The 23,360-nt window shown below is 39.3% G+C and overlaps 1 protein-coding gene and 1 non-coding gene across 2 annotated transcripts in view; one reads left to right on the forward strand and one right to left on the reverse strand.

Moving 5' to 3' along the window:
* The window catches only part of LOC103748507 (ankyrin repeat and sterile alpha motif domain-containing protein 1B), a gene marked incomplete at its 3' end in the record, with an annotated part of 501,190 nt that overhangs the window by 80,160 nt on the left and 397,670 nt on the right, over positions 1-23,360 (forward strand). The gene's annotated exons all lie outside the window — the stretch shown is intronic.
* On the reverse strand, positions 16,700-16,802 carry LOC115067382. The gene has a single exon (XR_003846797.1). It is a non-coding gene; the product is annotated as a small nucleolar RNA U13 (small nucleolar RNA).

The raw sequence follows: 23,360 nt of genomic DNA on the forward strand, positions 1-23,360 counted from the left end.
TGCAATCACCTGGGGGAGGTTTTAAAATGATAGATGAATGAACCTGTCTGGAATCTGATTGAAATACAATCTTGGCCTGACTTAGAGTAGGATTACACAATAGCTAATGATATGCCAAAATTCTAATTGTTGTATTCTGTTTCTAATTTGCTTGACAAACTCTAAAACATTGTAAAAGGATGGTTCAATATGAATTCAATTAGTAGTAGATTTTATTACTATGCTTTCTGTGGTTTCTTTGGGCACGTGTGCCCATGTATGCATGTCCATGTGTGGGTATGTGGGTATGTGGGTGCACATTCACATGTATACACATGTGTACAGACCTCAGGACAACCTTGAGTGTTATCCTCCGGAATGTCATCCACATCTTTTGAGACAGGGTCTTCCACTGGACTGGAGATCACTAATTAGGCTGAACTGGCTGGCCAGTGAGTCCCGGGTATCCTATAGCACTATGATTACAAATACAAACCACAGTGCCTGGATTCTTATGTAGAGGTTGGGGCACAGAGCTTGGAGGTACTTTATCAACTGAGCTATCCCCCCCCAACCCTAGATGTTCCTTTTTTAATATGACATGATAGTATGAAAAAGATAACTCAATTTTATATTACCATTGATAAGTTTGTAGGGAAATGGTGTTATGGTAAATAGTCTCCTTTTAGTGTAGAATTTCTCAGCAATTAGAATCATTATACATATTTGGGGAAAATGAGTAATTAAAATGTTCAGAGTTTTCTTAATTTTCATTTGCATTTGGATTTAATCTTTTGGGTAAAGGCTGAGAAGTAGGATTGAAGTATTGTATGGTGATTCTGTTTATCATCTTTGACCATGTCCATGCTGTTTTTCATAATGTTTATGCTGTTACATTTTCACTACCAGTGTACAAGGGTCCCTTTTTGTCCACATCCTCGCCAACACTTATTATCTTTGCTTTTTAATGTTTTCATTAGCACATATAAATTATACATAAAATATGTTTCATTATGACATTCTTATACATGCATACAATGTATTTGTCTCTATTCGCTCCATTATACTCTCTCGGTTTTTTCCCTACTCCCACTGACCTTCCTGTTCCCACTAGTCTCTCTTCTACTGTCTTTTTATTTGTGTGACCCAGGGAGCTTCATTAGGGTTGGTTGCAGAAGTGTGAGAGGTTATTTACAGAGGCATGGGGGCCTTCACCCCCAACAACCATTATCTGCCTATAAATCATCAGGGAGTGGTGGGGGCTTCAGGATCCCATCCACCGCATATATAGGATGTTGATGGGCACAGTCTTGTGCAGGTAATCACAGGTGCTGTGAGTTTAAGGATACAGTGGCCACGTTATACCTGGACTGTTCTGCAATATTTTACTGCTTTATCTGAATCATGCATGCAAAAAATGGTCAGGGAACTCTGATGCAATCAGTTGCATTTGTGTGGTGAAAAATACCTTTAATATTACTTGTAGTCTGTAGTTACATTGTGCAGGCCTTTTTTTCTTTTGCTTACTTATTTTTGTGCAGTACAGGTGAGACACAAAAGCATCTTTCTGGAAGTGGTTGCTAAAGGGATATTAAAGGTTAGTGCCCCTTGCTAAGCTCATCTCAGTTGTCATTATCTGTTGTTACTGGCTTTAAGAAAAGAGCTATATAACTGTGAGGAGAGATTTTTTTTTTTAAACATGGGGCACAGCTTATCTTTTTTTTTTTTCATTTCCTTTATGTATCATGGTAGGTCATTTTGGTTTCAAGGAGCAAAGCCTTTATTCATCTTTATTGTAAAGAGACATGTGGACTAGGACTGGAAAGTGGACCTCTTAAAGCCCGAGGAATTATCCTCTCTTAGGCTCTCCTAGATCATATAACATGTAATAACTAGACCATCATTAATATCTGTGAAGTAAACAAATCAGTGGCTTGTCTGTCTTGTTATGTCTGTTTCCTTTTTCGGAATCACTTCATTATCTCTATTATCTTTTCATTTTTACCAGTCTTTTTCCAGGATGAGTTCCATAGGGAGCAAGTAAAGAGTGACTTAGCAGATGGTTATTTATGCATCATTTGGGCCCATTGTTTTCATTGGGTCAGATGTTCGCTTTGACTGATCTATGCCTACCAGCCCACAACTGCTTTCTGTTCATGAGGGTTGTATTAACCTGGACCAAAACATTGGGGATGACAGGCATCAGGACTAATGTATCCACTACAGAAGTTGAACTCTAATTTAAAGTAGCAGGGAAATGGCCTGGAGAAGAAAAGTAGAAATAAACAGAGTGACTGTTGATTGTAGGACACATTGCATCTGTTATATAGCATTTATCCCCAAAATTACTATATTGTAAATTTCATATTCTGGCATACTTCAGTTTAGAAATGTTCTGTAATCCTCTGTAGAGTCACTCAGTAAGTGTATGATGGAGTCTGGGAGGGAAACCCACGTCTCTTTGCCTCCAAGTGTCTTACATTGCTAAACTATCCTACTGTAGGATAGGAGTACTGTATCCAGTGCTGATGGAAATATAATGAAAGCCACATGTGTAATTTAAAGTTTCCAGATTTAAAAAAGTATTTAAATCCTCTCATCTGAAAGTGGTAAAATTAGTTTTTTCTAGCTCTCTGATCTTTTCTTAAATTTAATTAATTAAAAAATGCTTTGACAGTGTCATACTTGTACACGACGCACTGTGATTGCATTCACCTGCCCCACCTGACACTCTCCTCTCTCATCCCCCTTGACTCCTGCCAACTGCTTCCTTCTTCCTAACTAGTCCCTCTCTTGTGTGCATGTCTCTGTTCTCTCCTCTCCTCTCTTCCTTTCTTTTCCTTACTTTTTGGTGTTGTGTAGGCAGTTGTACCAGCTTTGTGTTCATAAATGCAACCTCAGCTATGTCATATCCCGAAGACAGTGTTCTGCTGCCCTCTTTTCCCATCCTTCAGTTCCCACAGTCTTTCCATCTCCTCTTCCATGATGTTTCCTCAACCTTGGAGGGGGTGATGTAAATGTCCCATTTGGGGAAAAGCCCTCAGCAGTCACTTAATTCTCAGCACTTTGACTAGCTATAGATTCCTTCTTTGATTATTGCCCACTGCTGAAAGAGGCTTCTCTGACCAGCACTTAGAGCTGCACCACTATATGGGTATAGATATAAATACGTAGAAGGCAGTTTAACTATCTGCTCATTTGAAAAAACATCAGTAGTAGAAATGAATCTTGAAGTATTTATTGAATCTAATAAATCTAAGCTATTTGAACATGCAATTACTGAAGGAAGTTATTAGTGGGGTATTTTTATATTCTTTATCTTGTACCACATACGTAAAATCGAGTATGTAGTTTATACTTACAGAACTTCTTGTTTTGGACTAGCTCATTTTTAAGTACTCAAAATAGCTTCACATGGTTAGTGACTGGCATATTTATCAGACAGTGTAGCATTAGAATGTTAATGCTCATCCAGCCATTTATCAGTGTTGTGACCTGCATTTTAGTGCTTCATTTACTGAGCCATTAAGTAGAAGACATTTTTATCTTACACTTAATATCTTGCACTGTAGGATGTTGCATTAGATGATTTATATAAGGTGAAGTGCAAAGATGCAAGTTGGTTTTCTAGAGATTCACTCTGGTGAGTCTCTATAATTGAATTCCAGCCTACTGGTGTTACTGGTTATTCTATTTTATCACTGCATGTAAGATAATCTCTGAGGCATGCTCTGAGTCTCTTTAAAGTCATATCTTTAACATTTTGAGGGGATTGGGAAGTAGCTCAGTGGGTGACATGTTTTCCATGTAAGCAGGAGGACCTGAGTTTGATCCCTAGAACTCAAGTACCAAAGCCAAGTATGGGGGCATCTGCGTGTAGTCTCAGAGCCTAATCATGAAGCTCCACATCCCAGTAAAAGAGCCTATTTCCTAAAACAAGGTAGACAGCATCTGAGAAATGACACCTGAGGTTGGCCTCTGGCCTAAACATGCATCTCTGTATGAACAAACACACATGTGCACTCACACGAACATGCACTCCCACGAACACACAAATGGTATGCACACATACACATAAATAACATTTTTGACAGTTCCAAAAGAGAAAAGAAGGTTCAGTCCTCAATGCTTTTATTTTTAGTTTTAAGGGAGGGAGGATTTATTTTGGCTCACAGTTGTAGGAGATTCAGTCCATAATGGTGGGGTTGGCTTCATCTGTGAGAGTGAGACTTCATCTGTGGGAGTTGGAATTGGTGATGTATGTTCATGTCTCAGTGGACCAGGAAACAGAGAGCTTGGGTCAGAAATGGGACTGAGCTATAACCCCAAAGGCCTGCATGCCAGCAACCCTTTTCTTCCAGGTAGGCCACGCCCCTAAAGTTTTCACAACTTCCTCAAACAGTGCTACTATCTGGTTACCAAATGTTCAAGCACATGAGCCTATCGGAGGCAGTTCACATCGAAACCGTAACATTCTGCCTCTGGCAAAGATGGGCTCATAACCATTTCAATGCAGAATACATTCAATCCAGCATCAAGCATTTCCATATTTTTAATATATAATTTACTATTCTTGAGAAATTTGTACATGCATACATGTATATTTTGGTCATATCCATCCCCCCTTTCCCCCCTCCTGCTCCTCCCAGACCCTCCAGTATGTTCCCTTCCCAACTGCTTGTCCTCTTATTTTTTATAATAACCCACTGAGTCCAAGTGCTGCCCTTACGCTCATACACTGGAACCTGGGCAACCTCCCAGTGGCTACACCCCCAAAGGAAAATAATTGTCCCTTCCTAGCAGCCATCAACTGCCAAGAGCTCTTTAGTTGGGGTGATGCCTCATGGGCTCTTCCCCTATGCATATTGGGATTTTGACTGGCTTTGTCTTGTGTAGCTAACCATAGCTGCTATGAATTCATGATAGCAAAGCCCATGTCATGTCCAGGAGACAGCATTTCTTTATGTCCTTTTTTGTGTTTTAAGTTAGGATGTGCGACCAGTAATTAGATTACATGTATATGTGTTGATTCTTCTACTGTCAAATGATTTTCTAAATTAGCTTATTTATATACAATGATCTATCACATTTTGTCATTTTTGTAAGGTTCAGTTAATACCAATGATTATATATGAGGAAAAGTTAGTAAATAGACGTAGCAACCTAGGCATAATGGAAAAAGCCAGAGGCGGTGGCACTCTCATAATTAACCCCAGTGTTAGCAGGTGGAGACAAATGGGTCTTTGGGGTTTGCTGGCCAGCCAGTGTATCTAAATCAGTGAGCTCCAGGTTCAGTTAGTGGCCCTGTCTCGGAAAATAAGGTAGAAACCTGGCATGGTTGTTCATACCTCTAATTCCAGCATTCCATAGGCCAGAGGCAGGTGGATCTCTGTGAGATCTCTGTAAGATCCTGCCTATAGCCTGCTGGGGCTACAGAGAGATCCTGTCTCAAAAGGCTAAAAAAAACGATGGAGAGTAATTGAGGAAGACACCTGGTGTTTAGTTCTGGCCTCCACATGTATACATGAGCATGCATACTCACATGCATGTGTACACACATGAACATTTGCATACATAGGCACTACACACCAGTTTAACAACTTTTGGGTTTTGGTGTTTATGAAACTTTCTTAAATATTCATGTGTCGGTTTTTGTGTGGAAAATAAACTGACTTAGCTGAACACCAAAGAATCGATTTTAAGGCACATGTTACGTGAATGTTTAAACTTGGTTGGAAATAGTCAAGCTGTTTCCCAAAGTGGCTGTTTTATTTTCTACCAACAATGTTTTGAGAATTTCAATAGCTTTTCATCATTGGTAGCACCTGGTATTGTCAAGTCCCCCCCCCCGCCGCCCGCCCGTAGAAACCTGGCATGGTTGTTCATACCTCTAATTCCAGCATTCCATAGGCCAGAGGCAGGTGGATCTCTGTGAGATCTCTGTAAGATCCTGCCTATAGCCTGCTGGGGCTACAGAGAGATCCTGTCTCAAAAGGCTAAAAAAAACGATGGAGAGTAATTGAGGAAGACACCTGGTGTTTAGTTCTGGCCTCCACATGTATACATGAGCATGCATACTCACATGCATGTGTACACACATGAACATTTGCATACATAGGCACTACACACCAGTTTAACAACTTTTGGGTTTTGGTGTTTATGAAACTTTCTTAAATATTCATGTGTCGGTTTTTGTGTGGAAAATAAACTGACTTAGCTGAACACCAAAGAATCGATTTTAAGGCACATGTTACGTGAATGTTTAAACTTGGTTGGAAATAGTCAAGCTGTTTCCCAAAGTGGCTGTTTTTCGTTTTTCCAAAAATGTTTTGAGAATTTCAATAGCTTTTCATCATTGGTAGCCCCTGTGTTTGTCAAGTCCCCCCCCCCCCGCCGCCCGCCCGCCCCATCGTTCAACAAATAGGTATTCAGTGGTATTTCTCTGTGGGATTTTCATCTGTATTTTTCTTCTGACCAGTGGCTAAGCTGTACAGCATCTTCTTATTTACCATTTGCATGTTTGTTTTTTTGGTGAGGCATACCTTTTGTCTGTTTTATGCATTTACTTATCCCCACCTTTTTTTCCCTTGTTTATTTTTTATTTTTTATTTTTTTTGAGACAGAGTCTCCCTATAGCACCGGTTGGCCTAGAACTTGCTATGTAGGCCAGGCTAGCCTTGATATCACAGAGATACCCCTGGCTTTGCCTCTCGTGTTGGGATTAAAGGCATGGACAGCTGTATCTGGCTTCCCCTCCCCTTTTGCTTTTGAGGCAGGGTCTTGCTATGTAGTCTAGCTGGCCTGGAACTCATCACAAGATAGTCCAAGCTGGCCTGGAACTCAGTATAGCCTTCTCCCTTTGCCTTTTGAGTGCTGGGCTTTGCACATTACTGGCCCCCCGCCCCCCGCCAGTTTATGGTCTGTCACTCTTTTCTTAACAATGACTTTGAAAAGGCAAAAGTTTTTCTTTTTTTAATAAATAATTTATTGAGACTTTCATACGTGCATATAAGGTGTTTTGATCAAATCCATACCCATTTCCTCCCCTACAACTCCTCCTGTATCACCCCATCACTTTTTTCTGATAACTTCATGTACTCTTTCTTCTTCTTTGATTGATTTATTTTTATGGGGCTTTTGGCTACTCTAACATTCCCCCCTCTGAAGAGGTAACCCTAAAATCTTTTAAGGATTAGATAAGCTCCCAAATACTTTGCAAAAGTTTTTCTTTGATGAAGTCCCATTTATCAAACTCTTTTTGCTTCTGGTGACATATCTTTGCCAAAGAATGTTACAAAAATTTTTCTCAATGATTCTTCTACAATTATATTTAATAGTTTTTTTTGCTTTACATTTAGGTCTGCGGTTGATTTTGAATTAAATTTTGTGTGAGAAGAATATTTTGATATTCTTTAAAAAAACTTGTTTAATTTGTGTTTGTGTGTATATGTATATGTCTATGTCTGTGTCTGTGTGTCTGCAAGTAGGTTAGAGGACAACTCTGGGGAGTCAGCTCCCTCTGTGTCTCATGATTGAACCCTAGATCATCAGGCCTGCATGCAAATGCCTTCACCTGCTGAGCCATCTTGCTGTAGGCTTTCTTGTCCATGGTTTCATTTTTTTTTTCTTTTTTCTTTTTCTTTTCTAGCACCTCTTAAGAAAGGACTGTACCTTTGTCAAAAGTCAATTGATCATACATGGGTCTATTTTGGGATTCTGTTTACACTTTGAAAGTTCCACCAGACAATGCTCTGTTTTATAGCCCCATTAAAACATATTTTAAAGAACTCACAGGGGAAGAAGAGTGTATTGTTTTTCCCATTCATTTATGGTGTTCCAGGTTTTGTTCTGGAATCATCTCCTTTCCAATGAACACCTTTTAAGCTATTCTTTTAGAAAAGTTTGCTGTTAATCATTCTTTCAGATTTTCCCCATCTGAAAAAGCCTTTTTTCATCTTTATTACTGAAGATTATTTATGCTTGATAAAGAATTCTCATTTGATGGTGCTTTCTTTTCAGTACTTTAAGAAGATGTGTCATGCTGACACCATTGTGTAGTTCCTATGATGAAGGTCCAGGAGCCTGTAAGACTATTTCCATATTGTCATGCGCCTTCTCCCCTGTCTCTTAAAATCTTTTTGCCCCCTCTTCCACAATGGTCCCTAAACCCTGGGTGGGTGGAGTTTAATATAGAAGTCCTGTCCAAGGACCCATACTCTACAGACTCTTATTCTCTATACTTTGGCTATTTGTGACCTTTTGTGTTCCTGACCCTCTGTTGTATGAGGGAGTGCCATTGATGAGAATTAGGAGATGCATTAGTGTTCTCTTTACCCCTTGTTCTATAGTCCCTGAGCCTTAGGTGTAGAGGTTACATTGTAGATGTGCCACTTAGGCTTGGGCAATTCACAGACAATCTCTGTGTGTGACCAGTTGTGGAACTCTGTAATAATCTGTCTGTTGCAAAAGAAACTTCCTTGATGAGTGGTCACTGGGATACGTCTGTAAATATAAGGATCCATATTTCCCACATAGTAAAAAATTATATTTGTCTAGGGATGTAACAGCCTTGGGGTTTTCTCTAACATCTATGACCTCTTCATTCTTGTGTATTTGGCTGTGTTTACAGTACTACAGATGAAATTCCTCCCATTGAGCGTGCTTTAAGTCCAACTAAGTAGATAAAAATGCAACTATTGCCCCAACATAGTTTGGCGCTGTGCTGATCATTGTTGTGGTCATTAGGCCTTAAAGGTGGGGTTGGACCACCGATTGATGTTCTCCTTTAGTAAACTCAAGCATACAAATAATCAAACAAAAACCCCAGCATGTAACTGTGGAAATGGGCAGCAGACCCCAATCTTAGACAAATTATTGGCAGCTAATTACTGCTGGGTGAGGAAGAGCTGCTCTTCTGAAAGGGAGGGACTCTAGATAGGCTGACTAGACCTCAGCAGATGAACTTGCACTGAGGAATGTCTGGGGATGCTAACTTGACTGATAGGCCTTAAAACAAATGACATACATGAAATCCAGTCAGGGGTGCTATGGAAGGGTGCCAGTGGAAGGGGGTATAGAGATGATTAAGATTCTCTGTATCTTGGGGCTGGAGAGATGGCTCAGCGGTTAAGAACACTAACTGTTCTTGCAGAAGACCCGGATTTGAATCCCAGTACCCACATGGCAGCTAACAACTGTCTAACTCTAGTTCCAGGGGATCCAATAGACTCTTCTGTATTCCATGGGCATTGCACAACATGGGTGCACTTACCTACATGCAGTCAGTACATGCATACACATGAAATAAAAATAATAAATAAAATACTAAAAAAATTTTCTGTATCTTAATCAGATTCAATAAAATTCAATAAAAATTAAAAAAAAGAATATGTGTCATTTCCTTCTGGCCTTTATGACCCTCTTTGATTAATATTAGTATTGTTTTTTTGAGACAGGGTCTCACCATACAGCTGTAGTTGTCCTGGAACTCACTGAGATCCTTCTGCCTCTGCCTTTTAGTTGCTGGGATTAAAGACATGCACCATCACACCAGCTACCTTTATGACTTTTGATGAGAGATCCTCAGCCTTGGAAATCATTCTTTCCTTAAAAGCACTGTATAGTTTTTCTTTGGTTTTGTTGAATAATTTTGTCTTTAGTTTTGAGACATTAGGTTATCATATGTCTAGTTATGAATATTTTGGGTTTATTCATTTTGGGGTTTATTGGACTTTTTGACACAGAGTTTATACCTTTTAAAAAATTATAAACATTTTTGGCCATTTTCCTTTCTATTTTTTTCTTTTACTACAGTCTTTGTGAATTGGTTGATATGAATTTTAAAAAATTTGGTACTATGGGTCTTGAGACTTATTTATACTGTTAGACAGCATTCTACTGTAGTCGAGACTGGCCTCCTGCTCAGCTTCCTGAGCACTGGGATGACAGGTGTACAGTACCACGCCTGGCTCTTCTGTCATTTTTATTGTTATAGAGCTCTTTTAGTGATGTTTTAGACTTTGGGTATTATAACTTTTAGTTCTAAATTTTTTCATTTGATTCTTTTTTACATCTACTTATTTGCTAAAATATTGTGTCTTCCCATTTATTTCAAGTGTGTTTTTATCTCTGAGAGTTTGTTTAATGGCTGCTTCAGTATCTTTGTTAGCCAATCTGATTTTTATTTTATGTGTATGAATGTTTTGCCTGCATGTATGTCAGTGCACCTGTGTCGTTGCATGCCTGCGAATTCCAGAAGAGGGCATCAGATTCCCCTGGAACTGGAGTTAAGGATGGTTCGTAGCCACCATGTGGATGCCTGGAATCAAACCCTGGTCCTCTGCAAGAGCAGTCAGTGCTCTTAACCACTGAGCCATCTCTCTAGCCCTTATTTATTTATTTTTATTTTATGTGTATGAATGTTTTGCCTGCATGTATGTCAGTGCACCTGTGTCGTTGCATGCCTGCGAATTCCAGAAGAGGGCATCAGATCCCCTGGAACTGGATTTAGGGATGGTTGTTAGCTGCCATGTGGGTGCTGGGAACTGAACCTGGGTCCTCTGGAAGGGCAGCTAGTGCTTTTAACTGCTGAGCCACCTCTTCAGCTCCTTTTTCAAGTAATTCTAACCTATGTGTCTTCTTGGCCTTGATGTCTGTGCATTTTTTCCTCCTATATAATTTGAGATTTTCCCTGATTTCTTGTAATGCGAATAATTTTGAATTGTATAGTGAACATTTTTGAATATTTTACCTTGAGACTGTTGGTCTTATTTGCATGCTATGGAGAATTTTTATATTTATTTTAGTCATCCAAGAGTGTTGCGGTTACAAGTTCAGACCAGCCCTTGTTTGTGATTTCAATGTCAGTTTTATTTTCAGAGCTTCTGCAGTGCTGTTTTGTTTTGCTGTATGTGTTTGTGACCAAGTGACTTGTCTGAGGTCAGGATGGTGGTCTACAATTTAGTTCAGTACTCAAATCCTTGTTCCGAAGTATAGGATCATGTCTATCCATTCCCATGCAGCTCAGGATGAGCTTATAGCCCAAGCTTCTTTTTCTCCACAATATCTGTAGTACTTTTGGATTCCTTGGTTATAAAACTGGAGCTTTTCTTACCTTGTGTGTCATAACAAAAACAGAGAGGAAAGGAGAGATGGAGGGTAGGGGAAGGTGGAAAGGAAAAGAGAAGGGGAGAGAAAGAGAAAAAAAAAAAAGCAGCAGGAGTCTGTCCTTGGGCTACACTTTGCTTCTCCCTCCAGGTTTTAAAGATCTGTGGGTTCCTTCCTGATACCGTCACAGGAGTGCCAGGAACTGAATCCCGAGGGAGAAAATAAAAGTGGTAATCTAAAAGAAAGAAGAATTAGGGATTCCTTGTACTATTTCTGAGTGTTAGCAATCCCTTTTCTGTTTATTGAGCCAGGCACACAGGGCTTCTCTTGGAACTGTGTTTGTTTGCATCCTGGTTTTCTGTTCGTGTGTGGTGTCCTAGTCCAGTCTGGAGGGTGCTGAAGGAAAAACAAAACCTCAGTGCTGACACTTTAGGTATGTTCTTTCCCTATAATATACCCGTTATTATTTACTCTTTCTATTTTTTCCAGAAATTGTACTAAAGAGTAATACATTGTTAAATTTGGCTAATGGTTTTCTAGAGGTGAAACAACTACCAAATTATGTATCTACTCATTTTACTTTTTCCTTGTCCTAAGTAATTGATGGTTAATTAAGAACTTCTGTCTTGATAAGACATTTGGTAGAGGAACCTGAGTTTCATTTTCACAAGTATTTAAAATTACGGGAGGAAGATAGACAACTCGTTTCCATGTGATAAAGAATATCGTCATGGTGAATGATTTGGGAAAAACAGACTTAAAAACTTCATTATATTTTTTGTTGTTGTTATGGGAAAGGAGATTTTTATTTTCTTCTTCCCATGCTGTGGAAAGACACTGTATTCCCCAGTTTAATTTCCTTCTTCAATGGGAAAAAGAATAAAAGGTTCTCTGGGTCTCAGAGCTAAACTGCTCCTATATGGACCCAGCCAAGACAGGACGCACAGATTGTTGACTGATTCCAATTCTACCTGACACTGACCACCACTGAAGCGCAGGCAAGTGACGTAAAAACTTCATTATAGTTTTATGTTTTGTGTTTTTTAAAAATGGTCTTATTTCTATTTTTAAACATGTATATGTGTGTGTCTGTGTGAATGTATACACTTGTGTGCAAGTGCCAGTGGAGGCCAGAAGGCTTTAGGTCCCTTGGAGATGGGATTACAGGCAGTTGTGACCCACCGGAGGTGGGGGCTGGGAACTGAGTCTCAACTCAGTGGGTGCTCTTAACACTGGTCCAGATCTCCAGCCCCACATTCTTTACTCATGGAAATGAGTTGTGTGTGATTGATCATTCTGTAATGCTACTTCTATATAGTAGGTAGTTACACAAAACTCAATTTGATCCAAATTTTATAGTGTCACTTTAAATAGAGCCCAAATGGCATTGTATAAGAAAGTCAAAGAGCCTATGAATGGCTCAAAGTTTAGTGGTTCTTGTTGGGTTTTTTATGTCTGTAGTTAAGGTCAAAGACACTGGAACCATATTCTTTGGTACTGAATCTCAGTTAATCTACTTTTGTCTATGTGACTTGGGGAAAAGAACTGATTCTTATATCTATTTCCTTCTTTATAAACTTGTTAATGTCATAGTATTTACCATGTACACAATTCAGTATGTTAATACCTACAGCTGTCATTCTATTTTTTGAATACTGAGGTCTTTTGGAGTTAATAATAGTCATTAATACTTATTTATATGCCAGGTACTTTGTTCAGTTAGTTAATCCTTGTTACTTTTGTACATTTGTTGGTCTAAGATATTGATGCAATGAGAATTCATTGAAGACCACAAGGCTAGTCAAGTGCTAGAGACAGGCTTTATGTCTCAGCATCTTGATCTCAGAGCTCATATCTTAGATATTATATTATATAGTAGAGTATACCTAACCAACAATAAAATAGCCCTTCTAAACTAGTGAGCACCAATCTAGTCTGTTATTAATGGGTGGAATTTTGCTTTGAATGCGTTTTTTTCTTAAGCTATGAATGTTTTTCTCTAATAGTCATTGAGACCTCTTTCTAAATGCCAAGAAAGTACTTCTTTTTGTCTTTTAATAAATATCAGTTAAAATAACAATAAACAAAACAGTAGATACACATTCCATTTTCAGCAAAACTAGGAGATATCTCTAGCCCCCATCTATAGTATACAAAGATGGAAAGCAGATAGAAAACTTGTGGATAACTCAGCAGTGAGAATGTCACATCTAGACATATGCAGAGAGACATACTGATGATAAGCAGACTGAGTCATCTAGCATAATCCAAGAAAACCTCAAGAATCCTAGGGACTAGGTAGGATGGAAGGTGGGTGAGGCTGAGTGGGTGATGTGTGTGATATGCAAACAGGAGGGTTGTTTGAATTAATTTAGTTTTCTGGTCCTCACCCTTTTCTGGCACTAACAGCAACAACTTACCCATTTCTTCAGACATCAAAGGTATAATCTGTGAAGAACTGAACCTGAGGGACCGTAAAGTGGAGTGTAGGAGGAAGGAGAATTGAAGTAGTTGTACATATTGGGAGTGCTTTCAGATTCCTTCCCTTGCTCTATGTTATTAGCAACAAGAATTCCAGCTGTCTTTATGTTCTTACACTTCCTCAGATAGAACATTGGAAATCCTCTTTTTTCCCCTCTGAAGACATTGCATACTCCAGAGAAAAATCTCTATAACTATTGACATACAGATTTTCCTGATGAAAAACCCAACTGGCTTCCTGACTGTCCTGTAGTGAAGCTTACCACTCAGAAAGCTTTGCCTAACAGCACATATCTTCCAATCACTTTTTTCAGTGTCTCATCCTTAGACATGCACAGAACTTATTACCACTAGTTAGTTAAGAAAACCTCCATCAGGAAGAACAGGACTAAAGCCAGCAAGCAAACAAACGAATAAGTAAGTACAAACCCCACAACTCTCAGAAGAAAGAGGAAAACTTTGAGAAGATACAATGCTTCTGAAAAATGAGTTAAGTTTATATGCATGAAGTAAGAATGTATTGCTATGAAAATGGAATGAGAAAGAAGGAAGCTCACAAGGAAAATATTCAATAGGAAGGCAAATGTAAATAAGGACACCTCTCAGGAAGTAGAACTAAAAGACAGTGAGATTCAAAATAAGATAAATAAAATAGATGATCTGGGGTTAGAGCTTAGTGGTACTTGTCTAGCAAGCAGGAGATTCTGGATTCAGTCCTTGGTATTTAAAGAAACTCAAGATTAAGATGAATGATCAGTGTTGAGGTCCATCCTGACTTTAAGAAACTGCCGAGAGAGAAAGAATAGAGGAAACAAAAGGAAGAAAATTATCAAATAAAAAGAAAACTGCCAGGACTAGAAATATGTGTTTTATACATACAGTAGGGTACATCGTAATGTAATTGCACGTCTAGTTGATTTCTCTTGCCTCTTTCTAATCTGTTTTCCTCTGCTTTTTTGGGAGGCTGGAAGGTAAAAACTTTTCAACTTCCTTGAAGTCTACTGAAGAAACTACTTTTTCTGCTGTCACCTCTACTGTTTTCTGGTCCTTTCTTTTCTCACTTTTCCTTTATGGAGTGTTAGCAAGATACCTACTGCCATAGTAGTCATTTTGTGGCAAGAGAGTCACAGAGAATAAGCTCTGATATTCTGAATTGCTGCATCAGTGTAAGCAATTACCCCCTCTGGATAACATGTAACACTGGGCAGAGGGCTGGGAGTGGGGCGTGCAGTTCCCTGTTTGGCTGAGCTATTGTGTGTGTTTTGGTTTTGTTTTAGGGTTTTTTTTTTTTTTTTTTTTTTTTTGAGACAGGGTCTCCCTGTAGCCCCAGCTGGCCTGGAACTCACTATGTAGACCAGGCTGGCCTTGAACTCACAGAGATCTGCCTGCTTCTGCCTCTGGAGTGCTGGGATTAAAGGCATGTACCACCACGCCTGGCTGTTGTTTTAGTTTTTTTTTTTTAAACTACAAATTAACAGTTGTAACTCTTAGAGAGCACCAAACAAACAAACAAACCAACCAACAAGCCAAAAACCAAAAACCAAACAAACTCAGATATAAAGGTTGGGACTAGTGATACTGGATTTCTTTAGAGCAATGTTTGAGAGTAGGAGATAATAGAACAGTGACTGAATAATTCTGAAAGAGAGCAATTTTCAGCCTTGAATTTTTTTACATTGTCAAAATATCAGTCAGGTCTGAGTGACAGAGATATGTAAAATTTAGAAATATTTACCTCTAATGCACCTTTCTTGGGAAGCTAATGGAAGGTAGAGTCTACCAAGTTGAAGGTATAAACCAAGGAAGAGGAAAGCACAGAAACTTGGAAAGACTGGCTCACATACAGACAGGGGAACAGGGAACAGCCTATAAGGCCAGTGGACATTAGAGCAGGGCCAGACTTCTAGGGGGCCTTGAAACAGGGAGAAAATGACTAATCTAATAGATTTGATTTTAATGACAATTGTTTTTTATTCTTTGTGTGTGTGTGTGTGTGTGTGTGTGTGTGTGTGTGCATGTACACACATGTGTGCAAATGCCACAGCACATATGTGGAATCCAAAGAACAGTTTCAGGAATTGGTTCTCTTTTTCTTCCACATGGGTCCTGGAGATTGGATTTAGGTTATCAGACTTGGCCACAGGTGCCTTTACCTGCTGAGCTATCTTGCTGACTCAGATGACAGTTATTTTTTTGAAGTGTCTTTGGAGTTATTGGAGAGTATTACATACATACTTTAGTAAGCATTGTTTACTTAGTCACAACAGTTATGGAGAAAGCTCTAAACTGCCTTTATCATCTTGGGAAACTAGGATGGAAAAGATTTATTTGGACATAGGAAAAACCTTTATGCCATGTGGGATATCAGCATGTCAGTACATACACATGATTTTAAAGCATGGAGTTAAATGCCAGAAACAGCTGCTGAAGGAGTTCATCTAGGGACAGTAGTGCCTTCATGGCAAGGTGGCCTGCTGGGGCTGCTGCAGGACTCTTGGGTTTTAAGCCTTTTAGCACTGTTTGTCTATGCACATGTTACTACTTTGAAAAAAGACTTTTTAAAAAAGCTCAGCAGTAGGGAAACTCACGTTTTAGACTATTTCTGAACACGCAGTGTTCTGTGTAGACTCTTCTGAAATGTTCTTCTTTTTGTGTCCTAGGAAAATCCTTCTCATTTTGTGCAACTTAGTGGAAGTGAAGTGAAGCCATCTGTGATCCTCCTAAGCAGAGTTAGGGTCTCCTTTCTCAATGCTATGGAACTTCGTGCTATTTTGTGCAGCACAACTTATTTTAGGGGGGCTTGTTTTCATGCTTATCCTCTAGCATTGGATTGAGGAGTGGCTTTTAAAATATTTTTTTACCACATCTATAACATAGTGGGTACTCAGTAAAAGTTGAATGAAATAATATACATTGAATATAAGTTGGGAAACCTGTATAAAGGCTTGACCCTGCTTTTTTATGGGTTCCTTGCCTTATCAATGCACTTTACATATCGATGTTTTAGATTTCTCTTAGCCAAACTGAATGTAGTGAATCTTTAGGGTCCTTAAGAGTTAAGAGTCTTTCTTCTAATGATTCTTTTTATTAATGATCCCAATTGTTTTTTCTTCTTTTTTTTTTCCTAAGTTCACATCAGATGCCTAATGTGCCAGTGAGTAATAAGGTTTGAGGGCGGCACATGTCATGCAGGTGCATGAACACCCAATCATCACACTTGTGAACCTAAAAAGGGTCTAATGATCCCAATTTTATAACTTAAAATCCATGATGATAAGACTCTTCCTAGCTTGGGAAAGTAGCTCAATTGGTAGAATGCTTGCCTAGTGTATACTAAAAGCCCTGGGTCTAATCTGTAGCCTCGCACAAACAGAGCATGGTGGTTCATTGGTATTATTCTAGTACTGCCTCAGGGGTGGGGGAAAAGTGTACTTCCTACAGCTTGATCCTTTCTAGCACTTAACAAAAATTTTAAATATTTGGTGGCTTTAGTATTTTTTGTTGTTGTTGTTAGACAAGGTCTCTCTCGTGTGGATCAGGCTGGCCTTGAACTCATGATGTACATAATCAAGGATGATCTTGAACTCTTCATCCTCCTGTCTCTACTGGCTAAGTGCTGAGATTAAGGTGTGTTCCACCATACCTGATCTGTCAGTTTTCTTTTTCAATCTGTTTTCTCTATAGATGACAAACTTCTAGACAACAAGGAAATGTGCACATTTTTTTACAGCATTGTTTCTCAGTATCTGTTAGAGCCTGGCATATGTGGACACACAATAAACATTTATTGAATAAACATATCCTGGTGGTTATTTTATGGATATCCTGGAAATCCAGTTGTTCTTCCAAACATTTTAGAAAAGTATATGTGAGTCGAAATCCAGTCACTGGGATTTTGCCATGTTGCCCTTGTCAGCTGTTATGAAACACCACTTCCCTCTCACTACTTGGAAGGCTTTCCATTTCCTGTGCATTGAGTGCTGTTTCACTCCTTTAATTACCTCTTCAAGATTTCATTCTTTCACGAGGCCTGAGTTAATCTTTTCTTCTGTGTCTCAGCAACTTACTGTGCAGAGCTGTGGTTTATGTAAGGCTTTTTCTTTTCCTTCCCCAGTGTGAAACTGTAAATGATTTGGGACCGAGTTTTTGTGCCTTGGATAAAGCACTCTATACATTTTAATGAGTTTCTAATCTAAATGATTCAAATCTAAAAGCTGGCTTTCCCTTGAATACATGCAAGTAAAAAAGTTAAGGACTTGGAAAAATTTATTTTAGATTTTGCCAAATCCGACAATTTGAAATGCAGTTTAAATGTTTAGCCAAATTCAAAACATCACTGTGCTTATTCCTTTTGGACTAGAAGTTGCAGTTTGCCAAGAGACTGAATGAAAGTATATTCCCAAGCTATTTGGTCTTTTCAAAGGAATCTTCAGCCTTTGACAGTCTTTATGCAGCACTTTCACACAGCAATTTCATTATTTTTTGACCTGTCACTCTCTTTCTCCACCCCCCTTTCCTTCTACCTTGACCATGTGTTTTAGGTTATAGACTGACTCAAGAGAATGTGATGAATCAGGAATGCATCTAACTCTGGCTGAGTTCTTACTGTGTGTTTTAAAGTAGACATACATCAATTACTGCTGTATACCAGGCAGTGTGTCAAGTGCTTTATGTGTATTTAAATCTTCACACCAATCTTGTGATGTAAGTTTTATTTTCCCCATTTTACTAAAAAGGAACCTGAAAACTGTTTTTGAGGAATAAGCAATTTGTCCTGTTATAAAACTCCCAAGTTTAGAGCCAACACTGGAGATCAGGGCAGTCTAGACTAACATGTACCTCCTTCCTTGCCATCAAATACTCCTTTAGAATATTGTTGGAATTATATTTATACCAATACTATTTGATTTAAGGTTTTGTTTAGATTTTTTGATGTTAGATATTTTTCTTGATATCAACTATGCCTTTTTTACATTAAGACTAATATTTCATTAATATGAAGCAGAGAGTGTTTATAGATATACTGAATAATAAAGTAAGGATTCCAAAAGATTTTTTTGACAGCATTCAATAAGAAACTAAATTTTGAAGGATAAAATATAGTAGGAAAAATACTAGTTATATTGTACATGTTTCCTAAAACAATTGCAGAAGTAGAGAATTGGTGAGGCTTGACTTGGTAAATTTTTGTTAGTTTATGAAATTTTGGAGATTTTCTTATGGAAACTCAATATAAGTAGTGTGCTGGATAGCTTTAATGTCAATTTTACACATCTGGGTTGAGGAAGCCTCAATTGGGCAATTGCTTCCATTGGACTGGCCTATGGCCATGTCTGTGAGGCATTTTCTTGATTGATGAATGATGTGGGAGGACCCAGCCCACTGTGGGTGGTGCCACTCCTGGGAAGGTTGTTCTGTGTTGTATAAGAAAGCAGGCTGAGCATGGACCAGGAGAGCAAGCCAGAAAGCAGTGGTCTTCCATGGCCTGTGCTCCAGCTCCTGTCTTCAGGTTCCTGCCCTGAGTTCCTACCTTGGACTCCCTGATGAATAAACCTTTTCCCAAATAAGCCTTTTCCTCCCCAAGTTGGTATTACTCAGAGTATTTTGTCACAGCAATTTAAGGCAAACTAGAGCAAGAGGTGATGTGGATTAGTTTGAATTTTGGCTGCATTAAAGGGATTATATATATTAGCTAGATAGGTAAAAAATATAATTTTCAACTTCTGTATTCTGGTTAGAGTGCATGTGGTTTAGGAACAGTTTTAAAAGTTATATGGACATAAGTGAATTTAGAGTGGGAGATACACAAGAGTAGGCATTGTCTTCCTAAAACATAGCTGTTTTATTCAAAGTTCTCTGAAGAAAGAGAACTGAGAAGTTGTGGGGAGGTGGGAACGGAGTGAAGGGGGATTTAATTTAAGGATTTGGCTCACATGATTACGGAGACTTGGCAAGTCCAAAATCAACAGGGCATGAAAAGATGCTGAGAACTCAGGGAAGAGTTGTAGTCTGAGTCCAAAGGTGGTCTGCTGGTAGAATTCCTGCTTCTTTTCAGGGAAATCAGTCTAGTGAGACCTTCAGTTGACTACATGAGGCCCAAGGACATTATGGAAGTGTTGCAGGTTTCCTAGCAGGTCCAGCCCACGAGGGATTGCAGGGAATGAGGGTTCTGGTCAAGGTCGAGGTGAGTGGCGTGGAATCAACACACAGACTCCAGGAGTCGGTGAGAACAGGCACTAGGCGAGGTGCTGCAGACTCGTTTATTGCTGGCAAGTGCAAGCCTTATATATCTCTCTCCCTGCCCCCAGTGTCCCATAAGTTGGTGTATCGCTTCCTGATAGATCCCCTTTTCTGGGCAGATTGTAGGTTGGCTATTTTGCGGAAGCACAGGCTGCACTCCCAAAGTGGAAGCTGTGCTCCCTAGTGCAGCCTGTGCTTAGGCCTGGCACTTCCTCTCCTACATGGAAGGTAATCTGCTTTATATAAAGTCTACTGATTTAAATGTTAACTTCATCTTAAAAGTGCCATCACAGAAACATCTAGCATATTTAACCAAATATCTGAGTACAATGATCCATTCAAGCTGACACATAAAATTAACCATCACCATAGCAGGCATTGAATAGATAATTCTTGAATGTATGAATTTATTAAAAATTATCTGTAGACAGTTGAAGGAGATGGTTATGTCTAACTGGAGGACACAGGATAAAATGACTGTCTTTCAATATTTGATTTTTTAAAATTTATTATTTTAAGTAATTTTTTTTAATGTGTATAAGTGTCTTGCTTGCATATATGTAAGTGTACTGGTGTCGTGCAATGCCCTTGGAGCTCAGAAGAGGGTGTCAGATTCTCCTTGAGCAGTTAGTTGTTAACCCTGGGAATTGAACCCAGGTTCTCTGCAAGAGCAACCAGTGCTCTTAACCACTGAGCAGCTCTCCAGCCCCTGTCTTTCAATATTTGAAGAGTTTGGTGATGCTACACAAAACTGAGGGCAGGGCATGAGTCTACAGGCAGCAATCAAGTAGGTAGAGAGACACAAAACAGACATCTGTTCATTCCTTTGCCTAGTATCATCACTTAAGAATCTTCCAGGTATAAGATCAATACATTTATCTCTTAAAAAATTAGCTGCCAGGACTCCTGGGGTGGAGGGTGTTAAGGTTCAGATAGCCCTGCCCCCTCACCAACAGGGCCTCATGGATCTCACCAGCCCCTGAGAAAAGGGAACTGAGTTGATAAGCACCCTGGTCTTTGAAGTCAAGAGAAACAGACTTTTCTCCACTGTTTGGCCAACACATCAGGCTTCCCCTTTGATCTCTAAAGGGGGCAGCTTTTAACAGTCTCCCCCCCCCCGCCTAACTTTAAAAAAAAATATATTTTCCCGCCTTCTGCACCCCCCAGAAGCCTCCCCCTTTAAAAGACCCCAGCTCACGACCCAGGCTGATATTTTCCCTGCCTGGAAGGGAATCTGTCCCACGTGTTCCTTTGCTAATAAACTCTATTCTGATGGAGTTTTATCTGTGTCCTGGTGCTTTCTCCTGACCAACCAGATTCATCTATCACCTACTTTATCTGTCAGAGGGTAGATTAGAAGTTGCCTCTGTGTCAGAGCCCTTAATGAAAAGTGGCAGTAATAAAAGGATAGATGCTCTTCAAAAGAGAGGAAGAGCACCAGAAACCACAAAAGCACTTGTAGAACCAAAATGGCTGTAAACCATGCAGAAACAGGCTATGCATGAATATGAGTCTGGAGCTAAGCCCTGGCTTCCAGGTGGGGGAGGAAGCTGAAGCCTCACCCACAATTCTCACAAGTCTTAAATCCAGTTGGAGGATTTGGTGTCACAGTGACTCTGTATGAAGGTCAGCATTGGAGAAGAAATCTACTTTGTTATTTCCGGAATCTTGGAGTGCTATTGCCAGGAAACATTTTGAAAGGAAGCCTATTATTTGAGATTGAGCTATTCTGGATGCCTGAACCTTCCTACCATCTCTGTCATGGAGATTAGGAGACTAGAATATGGACATGCTGAGTTCAGGTGGTTGGAGGTTCACCATTTAAAGGGCCTGGTGGTTGTTGGCACTGTTTGTAGTGGTGAGGAGTAAACCCCATCATAGGAGATTAGGAGACTAGAATATGGACATGCTGAGTTCAGGTGGTCAGAGGCTCACCATTTAAAGGGCCTGGTGGTTGCTGGCACTGTTTGTAGTGTTAAGGAGTAAGCCTCATCACCTAGGGGCCCTGAGCAGGTGGTTGACAAGCTAATGGGCCTCCAGAGTTGTTTCTCTGTTTTGTGGCTTTCTGCCAGCAGGACTGAGAGCGCTGAAGCTCAGGTTCTGTGGAAGACTTGATTCTGGAACCTCTAAGTCCACATAACAGTTTGTTTCTATAGCCCCCTCCCCGCCACAAGGCACTTTTTGCTGGACAGGATCTGAAAGCATAGAGACTAGTCTTTTAATGGATCTCAGTGTTCTGTTTGCTTCCCCCATTCTCCAGTGAATGTGAGAGACACAACTTTGGACATTAGCCACCCCTGGGTATACGAACTGGGGATCCTGGAGTGAGAATCTGCCTGGCCCACAGGCTTGAAAGCTAAGTGTGGATCTTTGTAAACAAAGTAGGTAAGCCTCTAAAGTGATTGCAGCCCTGTTAAGTAGTTGACCCTTGATTGATTTGGGCTCAGCATCAGATTGAATGGTAGGAAAGACAAGAGACTCCACCGTTAGCTCACTACCTTGTCCAATTGGCAGACTCTCTAGGAGTCTAGGAGATTCAGGCAGAAGCTACTTTCATGCTTTTGTCTTTTTTGTTTGTTCAATTTTCTTTCTTTCTTTGCCAATGTATGTGTTCTCTTTTTATCATATTCTAGTATAATTTTTTTGTATTACATTTAAAAATTCATTTAACTTTTACTCTTAAAAATACTTTAGTATTTTTATTTTATGTGTATGAGTATATTACCTGCATGTATATAAGTGCACTCATGTTGTATAGTGACCATGGTGGTCAGAAGAGGGTGTCAGATCCCCTAGAACTGGAGTTATAGATGATTGTTAGCCACCATGTAGGTGCTGGAAACCAAACCCATGTCCTCTGCAAGAGCAGCCAGTGCCCTTAACCACTGAACTATCTCTCCAGCCCCTTAACCTTTATTCTTATACTCAATTTTATGCATATTTTATTATACAGATTTTTAAAAATCTTTTTCCTTTCTTACTAATATTCTTTTCCTTATTTCTCTTTTTTATTTAATCATACTTATTCCTTCTTTTCCCTCTTCTATCTTTTATTCATTTATATTTACTTTTATCTCAATTTTTAACTTCCTAGCTTCCTCTGTTGTTTTTGCCATATTTGTTTCTGTATTCAGTGATGGTATAGTAGTTGGTTCTAATTTACTTTAAGTGTATTTCTATGTCTGGTTTGATCTGTTGAGCTTATTAGTATGGCAGCTTCTTCTTTGAATGATGCTGGGGATTGAACCCCCAAGAAGAGCCCAAATAAGATCAGAAAAGGCATCCATCTCAACATGTGCAAATATCCACATAGAAACCCAAGAAATATGACCAAAGCATGACAATGTGATTCCTATAAAAGATCCTAGCTCCTTGATAAACTGAATTCAAACCACATTAAAAGATATTGAAATGGGTGAAATGGTGGACAAAGAATTCAACAATCTTCTTGTAAAATTGATCAATGATATTAAAAGGATACAGAGAAGCAGATGAATCAATACCAACTCATTTACAATGGCAGACTTACCAGAATAACAAAAATCTGTTAGCAG

This window comes from Nannospalax galili, unplaced genomic scaffold (assembly GCF_000622305.1).
Source record: "Nannospalax galili isolate Female #2095 unplaced genomic scaffold, S.galili_v1.0 scaffold885, whole genome shotgun sequence".
Classification (NCBI taxonomy): domain Eukaryota; kingdom Metazoa; phylum Chordata; class Mammalia; order Rodentia; family Spalacidae; genus Nannospalax; species Nannospalax galili.